Source organism: Jaculus jaculus, chromosome 19 (assembly GCF_020740685.1).
Source record: "Jaculus jaculus isolate mJacJac1 chromosome 19, mJacJac1.mat.Y.cur, whole genome shotgun sequence".
Taxonomy (NCBI): Eukaryota; Metazoa; Chordata; class Mammalia; order Rodentia; family Dipodidae; genus Jaculus; species Jaculus jaculus.
This window is the reverse complement of record NC_059120.1, coordinates 40,061,231-40,073,644: the sequence shown is the minus strand read 5'-3', so window position 1 is coordinate 40,073,644 and position 12,414 is coordinate 40,061,231. Positions and strand designations below refer to the sequence as shown.

The window sequence follows — 12,414 nt, the reverse complement described above, 5'->3', positions numbered from 1 at the left end:
GTGTATGTATGTGTGTGCGTGCATTGGTGCACCAGGGTCTCCTGTCACTGCAAACGAACACCAGATGCTTATGTTACTGTATGCATCCAGCTCTATGTGGGTAGCTGGGGAATTGATCCTGGCCAGCAGACTTTGCAAACGTGCACCTTTAAATGCTAAACCATCTCCTCAGTCCCTTGTTCTTGTTTTTCTGAAACTGAAATAAATAATTAAAATCAGGGCAGCTCCCTCTGATCACTTGGGAACTTCCAGTTGTGGGTAACTATTTCCCTCAGGCCAGCGCAGAGGGGCTTGGCTTAGGCCCTAGCCCAGGCCCCGCCGGGAGGGCCCATAGCCCTTCCTCTCCCCATGGGCTCTTTTATCCCCTCCAGCTCCCCACATGGCAGGAGCTCCTTGAACTTTGTTTTCTCTTTTCTTTCCAGGCCCTCCATGTGGGCTCTATAGCTATGTGTGTGCCTTTCCTTGGCTCTGTACTTCCCTCAATAAATAAATAAATTATATATATATATATATATATATATATATATATATATATATATATATATATATACACATACACACACATACATATACATATATATATACACATACATACACATACATACACACACACACACATGTTTTGGTTTTTCGAGGTAGGGTCTCACTCTAGCCCAGGCTGACCTGCAATTCACTATGGAGTCTCAGAGTGACCTCGAACTCATGGCAATCCTCCTACCTCTGCCTTCTGAGTGCTGGGATTAAAGGCGTGCGCCACCACACCCTGCACTAATAATTTAATAATTATCCTTCTCAGTCTTCCTTTTTATTCAATTCTTTAACTAAAAGTAGAAACAAAACCAGGGTTTGGGGTTCAAGGACTTTCCTGAACCCCTAGCACCCTGTTACACTTTCTTCTGCAAAAATTTTTTCTGAGAATTTTAGACATTTATGCTGTTTCTTGTATCTAGAGTTCATGGGTTGTAATTTATTTGGGTTTTCACCTACTAGTGGGCAGTTAGGGCAAGTCCAGCTTTCCAGACTAAAATGAATGCTGCAATGGACAGTTCTGCGCATGCCTCCTTGACATGTGTGTGAGTGTGTGCCTACCCAAAAGGGAATTTGTGGATCGTGGAGAAGACGCCCCTTAAAACTTTACTAATTGATGCTGGGCATGGTGGCACACATCTCTTTATATGAAACTACATAGTGAATTCCAGGTCAGCCTGGGCTAGAGCAAAACCCTACCTCATAAAAACAAAACCAAACAAAACAAAATCCAGGTGTGGTGGCACACTTATTTAACCCCAGCACTCAGGAGGCAGAGGTGGGAGGATCACCGTGAGTTCGAGGCCACCTATTATGAAACTGCATAGTGAATTCCAGGTCAGCCTGGGCTAGAGTGAGACCCTCCCTCAAAAAACCAAAACCAAACCAAACCAACCAAACAAAACCTTATTAATTGTTGCTCTATAAAGTAGTTGAACCAACTTAAACAGCAGTGGCTTTATTTATTATTTATCTCACTGACTCCCAGTCCCCACTGATCAGGAAGCTGCTGCATTCGCTTTCTACTCTGTTGCTGATCACCTCTTTATACATTTTTTTTTTTTTTACAAATTTTTAGTTAAATCTACAGTGTGCCAATATCACCATACTTTTTCTTTTTCTGTATAATAGAAAGATCTTAGAACATGTCAACACTGATCTTTTCTCACAATCTCTTATATTTCAATCTTTTTTTTTTTTTTTTTGAGGCAAGCCCAATAGACTGGCTTTAAAAAAATTTTTTTTTTCATTTTTATTTATTTATTTGAGTGTGAGAGAGAGAGAGACACACACACACACAGAGAGAGAGAGAGAGAGAGAGAGAGAGAATGGGCGCGCCAGGGCCTCCAGCCTCTGCAAATGAACTCCAGACGCGTGCGCCCCCTTGTGCATCTGGCTAACGTGGGACCTGGGGAACCGAGCCTCGAACCGGGGTCCTTAGGCTTCACAGGCAAGTGCTTAACCGCTAAGCCATCTCCCCAGCCCAAGACTGGCTTTCTTTAATGTGTGTGTGTGTGAGAGAGAGAGAGAGAGAGAGAGAATTGGCATGCTAGTGCCTCCAGCCATTGTAACTGAACTCCAGACTCGTGCAGCACCTTGTGAGCCTGTGTGACCCTGAGCACTTGCAGCACCTTGTGTGCCTGGCTTATGTGGGACCTGGAGAGTCAAACATGGGTCCTTAGGCTTTGCAGGCCAGCGTCTTAACTGCTCAGCCATCTCTGCAGCCCATATTTCAGTCTTTGGCTTACAGTTGTTTCTAGCACAACTGTCTCATCACCATCATAATCTCTGATTTACCATCACCATCCTCTAAATGATATTTGTTTGGATTCACTAATTATTTTTTGAAACAGGGTCTAATGCATCCCAGGCTAGTCTTGAACTCTTGAGGATGACCTTGAACTTCTGATTCTCCTAAGTGCTGGGATTCCAGGTGTGTATTACCACATTCAGTTTATACAGTGCTGGGGATTCAGCCCAGGGCTTTGTGCATGGTCAGCAGATCTGATCCTACTAATATATTTATGTTTCTCTGTTCATCACTTTTGCTTGTATTCCACTGTTTCCTTCCTAATTTCTGTTTTCTTCCTATAAAGCATATCTATTTGTGGCATTTCTGAGAAGTCCTTAGTTGGTAATTTTTCTTAAAATGTCTTTCTTTGGGGCTGGAGAGATGGCTGAGCAGTTAAGTGCTTGCCTGCGAAGCCTAAGGACCCCAGTTCGAGGCTTGATTCTCCAGGACCCACATTAGCCAGATGCACAAGGGGGCGCATGCATCTGGAGTTCATTTGCAGTGGCTTGAGGCTCTGGTGTGCCCATTCTCTCTCTGCCTCTTTCTCTGTCTATCTGTTGCTCTCAAATAAATAAATAAAAATAAACAAACAAAAAATTTAAAAATGTCTTTCTTTCATACTCTTTCAATGGAAAATTTGTGGGCATAGAATTCTAAGTGACAGTTATTTTCTCTTAGATATTTTTGTTTTTAGAGACAGGGTTTCATTCTGTAGCCCAGGTTACCCTCAAACTTGAGGAAATACTCTTTTTTAAAAAATCATATTTATTTAGAGGGGGAGAGAGAGAGAGAGAGAGAAAGAGCAGATATATAGAGAGAATGGGTGCACTAGGGCCTCCGGCCACTGAAAACAAACTCCAGACACATGCGCCCCCTTGTGCATCTGGCTAACATGGATATGTGTAATCAAACTTGGGTCCTTAGGCTTTGCAGGCAACATTAACCACTAAGCCATTTCTCCAGCCCCATTGAGTAAAGATTCTTGTCTTGGCCTTCTGAATGCTGAGATTGCACCTGGCTTCTTCGGACTTTTGAAGGTATTTTTTTGTTAATTAGTAACAATAAGATTTTTAAAAATTTAATTAATTTATTTATTTGAGAGAGAGGGAGAGGGACACAGAGAGGGAGAATGGGTGTGCTAGGGCCTACAGCTACTGCAATCGAACTTCAGACACATGCGCCACCTTGTGCATCTGGCTTACATGGATCCTGGGGAATTGAACCAAGGTTCTTTGGCTTTGCAGGCAAGCGCCTTAGCCGCTAAGCCATCTCTACAGCCAAGATTTTTTCAATAATATTTTTCTGTAAATCTATTCTATTATTTTTCTGTAATCTTTTGTAATATGAAGTCCATTTAAAAATATTTACTTATTTATTTAAGAGAGAGAGAATGAGCATGCCAGGGCCTCCAGCCACTACAGATGAACTCCCAATGCATGTGCCACCTTGTGCAGCTGGCTTACACGGGTACTGGGGAATCGAACCTGAGTCCTTAGGCTTTGCAGGCAAGCACCGTAACCGCTAAGCCATCTTTCCAGCCCAAGAAGCTCATTTTATCCAATATGTGTGCGTGTTTTCAGGGTGCTAAATAGGAGGATAGTTCCAGTAGTCCAGTCCCTTGTATTGCCAGAAGTAACCCTCTAGATTCTCTTTGTCTTTGGTTTTATTCCTAACAATTCCTATGTCCTGGGTGCACTACAGTTTCTGATTGAATGTTTTCAACCACTCTGAGAAATGAGTATCATTGTTACCACTTTGCTGAATTAAGAAAGAGCCTCTGCATTAGAAGCTCAAATCCCAGTTTTTGGACCTTGAGTGCCATGTGTCTCTGGTGAGTGCACCTGTTCTTGACCTTCAGCTCAGCCCCAGCCCCAGTTCTGGCCGCTCGCTCTTCATGTGAAGCCCTCTGAGCGGCTGTCTTTCTGCCGAATGTGACTGAGCCTTTAGCCTGACCTCTTTAGGCATCCCCAGAGGCCGTGCCAGTCATTTCCTGCCCAGTTTGGCTTTATGGAAATAACAGGGTTGCACACAGACTGTGGCTAAGAGGTGACTGATGGGCAGGTGGCCTTCAGGAGCCTTTAATCATACACTACTGCAAAGAGCAGGCAGCGCATGTGGCAGCCAGCCAATGAAAAACAGAAAAGAATAAACAGGGCTCGTCCGGGATTTGAACCCGGGACCTCTCGCACCCTAAGCGAGAATCATACCCCTAGACCAACGAGCCAGTGGTAGTTATCCCTGGCCAGATGTAACCTCTCTGCCACATCAGCATTGACAGCAGCAGCAGCAGCAGTTTGTGGTTCCTCTGAGCAGCCTCCCCGCTCCTCCCTCAGACTGGCTCCCAGCCCAGGCCTCAGGCAACACTCCAGCAGGCCTGGTTTCTGGGCTCTCCTGCTCTCCTCCGCCCTCAGCAGAGCCATAGAGCCACTCCTCTGCCTGGGGCTCCATGGGGGGCCCACTCTGCAGGTGGGTTGAGGGAAGAAAGGCAGAGGTCAGCCCCCAGCAGGTACCTCTTTCCTGAGTAGCCTCAGGGCTGAACGGACCTGTCCAGAAGTTCTTACAACAAATTAAGAACCACCCTTCTTCCTTGATTCCTGGTTAGACTACTAGGAAAACATTATTTTTTATTATTAATGTTATTTTTTAGCCGGGCGTGGTGGCGCACACCTTTATTCCCAGCACTTGGGAGGCAGAGGTAGGAGGATCATCGTGAGTTTGAGGCCACCCTGAGACTACATAGTGAATTCCAGGTCAGCTTGGGCTAGAGTGAGACCCTACCTTGAAAAACAATAAATAAATAAATAAAAATAAAAATACTAGGGCTGGGAAAATTACTCAGTGCTTAAAGGCTCTTGCTTGCAAAAGCTGGGTTCAATTCCTAAGCCACCAACATAGGCCAGACACAAATGGGGTACAAGTGTCTGACATTCATTTGCAGCAACAAGAGGCCTTGGTGCACTCATACACACATACAGACACACAGTGCAAATCAATTTTAAAAATTAGGAGCTGGGGCTGGAGAGATGGCGTAGCGGTTAAGCGCTTGCCTGTGAAGCCTAAGGACCCCGGTTCGAGGCTCGGTTCCCCAGGTCCCACGTTAGCCAGATGCACAAGGGGGCGCACGCGTCTGGAGTTCGTTTGCAGAGGCTGGAAGCCCTGGCGCGCCCGTTCTCTCTCTATCCCTCTATCTGTCTTTCTTTCTGTGTCTGTCGCTCTCAAATAAATAAATTAATTAATTAAAAAAAATTAGGAGCTGGAGAGCTGGCTTAGCGGTTAATGTGCTTGCCTCCAAAGCCAAAGGACCCAGGTTCGACTTCCCAGGACCCACGTAAGCCAGATGTACAAGGGGGCACACACATCTGGAGTTCAGTTGCAGTGGCTAGAGGCCCTGGCATGGCCATTCTCTTTCTCTCTCTACCTGCCTATTTCTGTATCTCTCTCTCTCTCAAATAAAATATTTTTAAGATTATCTTTGTATGCACGTGATGCATGTGTGTGTGTTCATGTGTGCAAGTACAGGAACAAGCACCCCATAGAGCATGTTTGGCAATCAAAAGACAACCTCAAATGCTGTTCACACCTTCCACCTCGCCTTCCACCTCATTGTGAGGCAAGGTCTCTTGTTCACTGTGTTGTCATTTAGGCCAGCTGGCCAGGAGCTTCTGACAGTGCGTATCTGCCTCCCCATCTTACCATAGCATGTATGGCTGGGATTACAGACACTTGCTATTGCATCCTGCTTTTAAGTAGGCTCTGGGGAGCCAAGCTAAGGTCCTCACACTTTACCTGGGCTGGCGAGGTGGCTAAGTGGTTAAGGTGCTTGCCTGAGAAGTCTAAGGACCCAGGTTTGATTCCCCAGGACCCACATAAGCCAGATGCGCGAGGTGGCACATGCATCTGAAAGTGCATTTGCAGTGGCGAGAGGCCCTGGCACACCCATTTTCTCTGTCTGCCTCATTCTCTGTTTCTCTCTCTCTCTCTCTCAAATAAATAAATAAAATATTGAAAAGAAAGTACTTTACCCCTTGAGTCATCTCCCCAGCCCCCAAGTAAAATTCCCCACACCTGCCAGACTCCTGGGTGAGAACCCAGAAGACTGTCCCAGCTCTCCTTCGACTCAGTGACATCTGCTAAATTGCTCAGTTTCTTTTTTTTTTTTTAATTTTTATTTATTTATTTGAGAGTGATAGAGAGAGAGAGAGAAAGACGCAGATAGACAGAGAGAGAATGGGCGCGCCAGGGCTTCCAGCCTCTGCAAACGAACTCCAGACGCGTGCGCCCCCTTGTGCATCTGGCTAACGTGGGACCTGGGGAATTGAGCCTTGAACCGGGGTCCTTAGGTTTCACAGGCTAGCGCTTAACCACTAAGCCATCTCTCCAGCCCTGCTCAGTTTCTTTATTTGTCACCCGGGAAAGACAACACCTGGAATCTGTTTAATGCTGTACTTATCTTCCCTGTCTACCTTACAGGGTGACCGTAGGGCTCAGGTGAGAAGATGTATGTGACACACTTTGGGAACTGGAAAGTGCAACCCAAAGGGAGCAGGGTGCAATGGCATCACAAGCTAGGAAAGCTGCCATCTCATGCCTACCGAGGGCCAGGCATATACTCTGTGTTTTACAGATTTTGTTGCTATTGTTGTTGCCCGTGTGTGTATGTGTGTGTGTGTGTGTGTGTGTGCGCGCGTGCGCGCGTGCATGCGAATGCATATGGATTCCTGTGTATGTGTGAGTCCATATGCACATGTGTGGCTAAACATATTTCATGTGGAGGCCAGAGGCTGAGGTTAGACATCTTCCTCAATTTCTCTCCACCCTATCCTCTGAGGATCTGAATATGTAGCTCGCAGACTTGGCTGGACAAAGGGGCCCACAAGCAATCTGTCTCCACCTCTTCAGCACTGGGATTATAGGCAGGTGCCACCACGCCTGGCATTCTGGAAGCAAGTGGCTTTAACCCCTGACCCAGCTCACGCTGGGTATTTTGCATGGGTTCTGGGCACCCAAACTCAGGCGCGGCAAGCACGTGACCCACTGACCTGTCTCGCCAGCCCTCAGATCTTGACTTTAGCATAGTTAGATCAATGCCCACTCTACCCCACCACGCCTTAAGATAAAGACGCCTGCTTATGCTGCACACCCATTTGAATGCTTAAACTTGCCTAAATCCAGCCTAGGCACACTTATCTGAATCCAAAGCCTATTTGAAATGCCAGACACACAGCTTCCCAGATTTTCTAGAAAACCGGAGTTGGGACAACTGCGTGTATCCGTGGTACCTTCCCGATTCCAGGCCCACTCAGCTTGCCCAGGACCGCAGCCAGGGGTCGATTCAAAACTGCACCTCTAGCCTGTCGCGGTGGCGCACGCCTTTTATCCCAGCACTTGGGAGGCAGAGGTAGGAGGATCGCCATGAGTTCGAGGCCACCCTGAGACTACATAATGAATTCCAGGTCAGCCTGGGCTAGAGTGAGACCCTACCTCAAAAAATAAAAAAACAAAAACAAAAAAAACCCTGCACCTCTGGGGCTGGAGAGATGGCTTCGTGGTTGCCTAGGAAGCCTAAGGATAGCGGTTCAAGGCTTGATCCCCCAGAACCCACGTTAGCCAGATGCACAAGGGGCCCACGCATCTGGAATTCCTTTGTAGTGGCTGGAGAGCCCATCTTCTCTCTCTCCCTCTTTCTCTGTCAAATAAATAAGTAACTAAATAAATAAATGCACCTCTCAGGCTGGGCATGGTGATGCATATCTTTAATCCTAGCACTTGGGAGGCAGAGGTGGGTAGGTGGATGGCTGTGAATTTGAGGCCACCCTGAGACTACAGAGTGAATTCCATCCAGGTTAGCCTGGACTAGAGTGAGACCTACCTAAAAAAAAAAAAAAAAAAAAAGAACACCCCATTGCTGAAGACTCCACATGCTTTGGCTACACTGAGAAATCCTGGAGCTGAGCTGTAAATCTCCCTGAAGACCAGCTGACAGAAAGCTGGAAAAAGCTATCCTGTATGCAGCCCCATGGGAAAGAGACGTCATCAGCAGTGGTAAACAGCAGTGGACACTGCAAGCCTTAAATTTGGCCAAGCAGGCCAAATGAGCCAACAGGTGCAATAGTCATGTCTGTTATGAGGGAAACCAACCAATTGCTCTATAATTGGACTGGAGGCCCACTCCCTGGGAGGGAACACATACCTGGTATTGAAAACCTAGTCAAGGGGCTGGAGAGATGGCTTAGCAGTTAAGGCACTTGCCTATAGGGTAGGGGAAACTTTTTTTTTTTTTTTTTTTGAGGTAGGGTCTCACTCCAGCCCAGGCTGACCTGGAATTCACCATGCAGTCTCAGGGTGGCCTCGAACTCATGACAATCCTCCCACCTTTCCCTCCCCAGTGCTGGGATTAAAGGTGTACACCACTACACCTGGCATTTTAAACATTTTAACATCATCTTGATTTAATTTTGGCTGATCTTGAACTCATGATCCTCCTACCATAGCCTCAGCTGGGACTAAAGGCTTGCAACACCAACATCTGGTTTATGCAGCATTGGAGCTTGAACCCAGAACTTCATGTATGCTAAGCTAGCACTTTCCCAACTGAGCTACATTCCCCAGCCCAGGGAAGATCTTTTTCTTTTTTTAAATAATTTTTTTGTTTATTTTTATTTATTTATTTGAAAGTAACAGAGAAAGAGGCAGAGAGAGAGAGAGAGAGAGAGAGAGGGAGGGAGGGAGAGAATGGGCGCTCCAGGGCCTCCAGCAACTGTAAACGAACTCCAGAAGCGTGCGCCCCCTTGTGCATCTGGCTAATGCGGGTCCTGGGGAAATGAGCATTGAACCAGGGTCCTTAGGCTTCACAGGCAAGTGCTTAACCACTAAGCCATCTCTCCATCCCAGATTTTTTTTTTCTTAATAACCCACATGATTGTCATATGGGCAGAGCAGTCAGGACAGCAAAAACAAATAATAAAGGAGAGAGGCTGGAGAGATGGCTTAGTGGTAAGGTGCTTGCCTGCAAAGCCAAAGGGCACAGGTTCAGTTCCCCAGGACCCATGTAAGCCAGATGCACAAGGTGGCATATGCATCTGCAGTTTGTTTGCAGTGGCTAAAGGCTCTGGCATGCCCATTCTCTCCCTCCCTCACTTCCCCCCTCTCTGCCACTTTCTCTTGCTCTCAGTCTCTCTCAAATGAATAAATAAAATATTTTAAAATAATAATAAAAATAAGCATTAACACCAATGGCCCCATAAAATATAAAGGGAAGGAATGCTATCAAATACACTATGCATCCGGGCATGATGGCGCATGTCTTTAATCCCAGCACTCAAGAGGCAGAGGTAGGAGGATCACCATGAGTGTGAGGCCACCCTGAGACTACATAGTGAACTTCAGGTCAGCCTGGACTAGAGAGGCCCTACCTTGAAAAAAAAAAATTAAGAAAAGGAAGAAAGGCAGAGTGCTTACCCAAAACAAAAATCCACTATGCAAAGCCAATTGCATCCTAATTCCAAAACCAGACGAGGACACAACAACAGAAACTACAGACCAGTTCACTGATGAGCCCTGCTTAGGCCCTCTTGGGGGAAATCTCTGGTTTGCGTCTCTCACCTGCTCTGGCAGGGAAGGCAAAGGCTTGAGAATACTCTGATGCCTTAAGACTTCTTGTAGAAAAAGCTTTGCACAGCTCTGATGTGTGAAAAAATTCTCAATAAAATACTTGCCAAACAATTCAATGTCATGTTAAATGTGGTATATATACACACTGTAGTTTTATTCAGCCATAAAGCTTCTTTATGAAACTATGTTAAACAAACTAAGCTAGACTCAGAAAGACAAATATTACATATGTGACGTGATTCATTCACCCAGGCCAGGGGACTAAGCGTTCTTTATCCTGATTGGTTGACAAGTAGAACCTGGTATGAGTGTTGGACACATCAGGAGCCTTGTAAGTGTTCATATGTGGGATCTAGATTTTAAGATGCATATTATCTATGTCATAAAAATAGAAGGGGGACTATTTAGGGGTGAGGAAAGGGACTTAAGGGAGGTGGAAGTAAAGAACAAGAGAGGGTAATGGGTGAAAAAAGATAAGCACCAATTTTTTTTCTCATACACGGAATCTAGATTTAGATGGATATATATTATATATTTTATAACATGAAATATGTATATGACATAAAAACAGGAGGAGGGCTATTTAGGGGAAGAAGGGACTGGAGAGGGTTAGGAGTGAATACCAGGAAAGCAAAATGATATTCCTGTATAAAAGCATCATAATAAAACCCATTGTTTTATTTTTATTAATTCATTTATTTGAGAGTGACAGAGAAAAAGAGGCAGAGAGAGAGAGAGAGAGAGAGGGAGAGAGAATGGGCGCATCAGGGCCTCTAGCCACTGCAAACAAACTTCAGATGCGTGTGCCCCCTTGTGCATCTGGTTAACGTGGGTCCTGGGGAACCAAGCATCGAACCAGGCTTCACAGGCAAGTGCTTAACCGCTAAGCCATCTCTCCAGCCCTTTATTTTAATTTTTAAATATTTTATTTATTTATTTATTTATTTGAGAGAGAGAGAGAGAGGGAGAATGGGTGCATCAGGGCCTGCAGGAACTGCAAAAGAACTCCAGATACCAACTTGTGCATCTGGCGTATGTGGGTACTGGGGAATTGAGTCTTGAACCAGGGTCCTTAGGCTTCACAGGCAAGGGCTGAGCCATCTCTCCAGCCCAAAACATATTTTATACGTTAACTTAGAAAACAAGAACAGCCTGGGGAGGGATGGTGCTTGAAGGTTGCCAGCAGTCCAAACGTTCAGAAATAAATGCAGTTCAGCTCTTTGCAATTGTCCTGCACTGACTGTTACCCAGGGTCTGAAAATAGTTCTTTTATTTGTTGCGTCTGTTTTTCTAGTTATTTTTAGCACGAGCGTAGTGGAAGAGCAGTTAATCCTTCGTGGAGGAGCTGAAGTCTGCGTGCACCATGACGAGCTGGATCCGAGGTGCCATGCTCATTCAGGCCAGAGGACCGGGGCATTGCTTACGCTGACGGGTTGACAAGTAGCGGCTGGAGGGCTAGCTGGGCACACCAGTAGGTGGCGCTCTGCTCAGGCAGGGCCTCTCTGGGGTGGTCTCCAGTCTGCCTCTCCCGTCTGCCTCTAGCAGGGAAGACAAAGGCTTGTGAACACCTCGATCTCCTGACACTCCTTGAAGCACAGGCTTTGCCCCGGTCTGGACGTATATTTAACATATGCAGAACATTTGGCCGTTGCCATAGTATTTCTGTATACGTTGTTCCCTGAGATCTCTACAATAAATGGGAGGGAAAGTAGGCAGAGGCTGGAGAAAGTGCTTTGTACTTACTTGAGGGAAGGATGACCCCTAAGTACATCTTCACAGGCCAGTAGAAATGGGAGGAGGAGAGGGCCTGCCCCGGGAGAGTGGAGAGACTGGCGAAATTAATGATTTGCCAGTGTCTTGGCACATGATTTCCCTTGAGGTTATTAACATTCTGTTCTTTGGAGAAAGATACAGAACTTGCCCACGAGCCACATCGCTGTGAAATGCCTGGCGCTCAGCCAGGGGGTTTTGGGGAAGAGCTGCAGACCCCAGCCTTGTACGGACCACAGATCTGGACTTGGGGCTTCCTCCCGTCCAGAATGTAAGAAGGACAGTCCACTTAGCAGGTGATCTTACTCCCATTCCTGATTTCAAGGGCCTTCGGGGCTGAGCTCCAACTGAGTGTCTCAGCAGATCACTGGGTGACAGCTCGTCTCCCCTCAATACCCTTGCATGCCCGAATCTCAGATCCCAGCTGGCCTTCTCCCCCAAGTGGTCAGTCAGAATGACCCAGGGTAGAACGTATGGTGGACTACAGCTGCCCAACACTGGCCGGGTTACTCCCTGGGCAGAGGAAGCCCCGTGAAGGGAGCAGAGAGCGGTGACAGAGACCACGGGTCACAGGGAACACCAGTAGCCTTTCTTGAGAGACATGTTTTGTTTTGTTTTTTGAGGTAGGGTCTCACTGTAGCCCAGACTGACCTGGAATTCACTAATGTCATCTCAGGCTGGCCTCGAACTCTTGGCGATCCACCTACCTCTGC

At 46.4% G+C, this 12,414-nt stretch overlaps 1 non-coding gene across 1 annotated transcript; it reads right to left on the bottom strand.

Moving 5' to 3' along the window:
* Positions 1-4,472: 4,472 nt before the first annotated feature.
* Positions 4,473-4,544, bottom strand: Trnap-agg. The gene has a single exon. It is a non-coding gene; the product is annotated as a tRNA-Pro (tRNA).
* Positions 4,545-12,414: the final 7,870 nt, after the last annotated feature.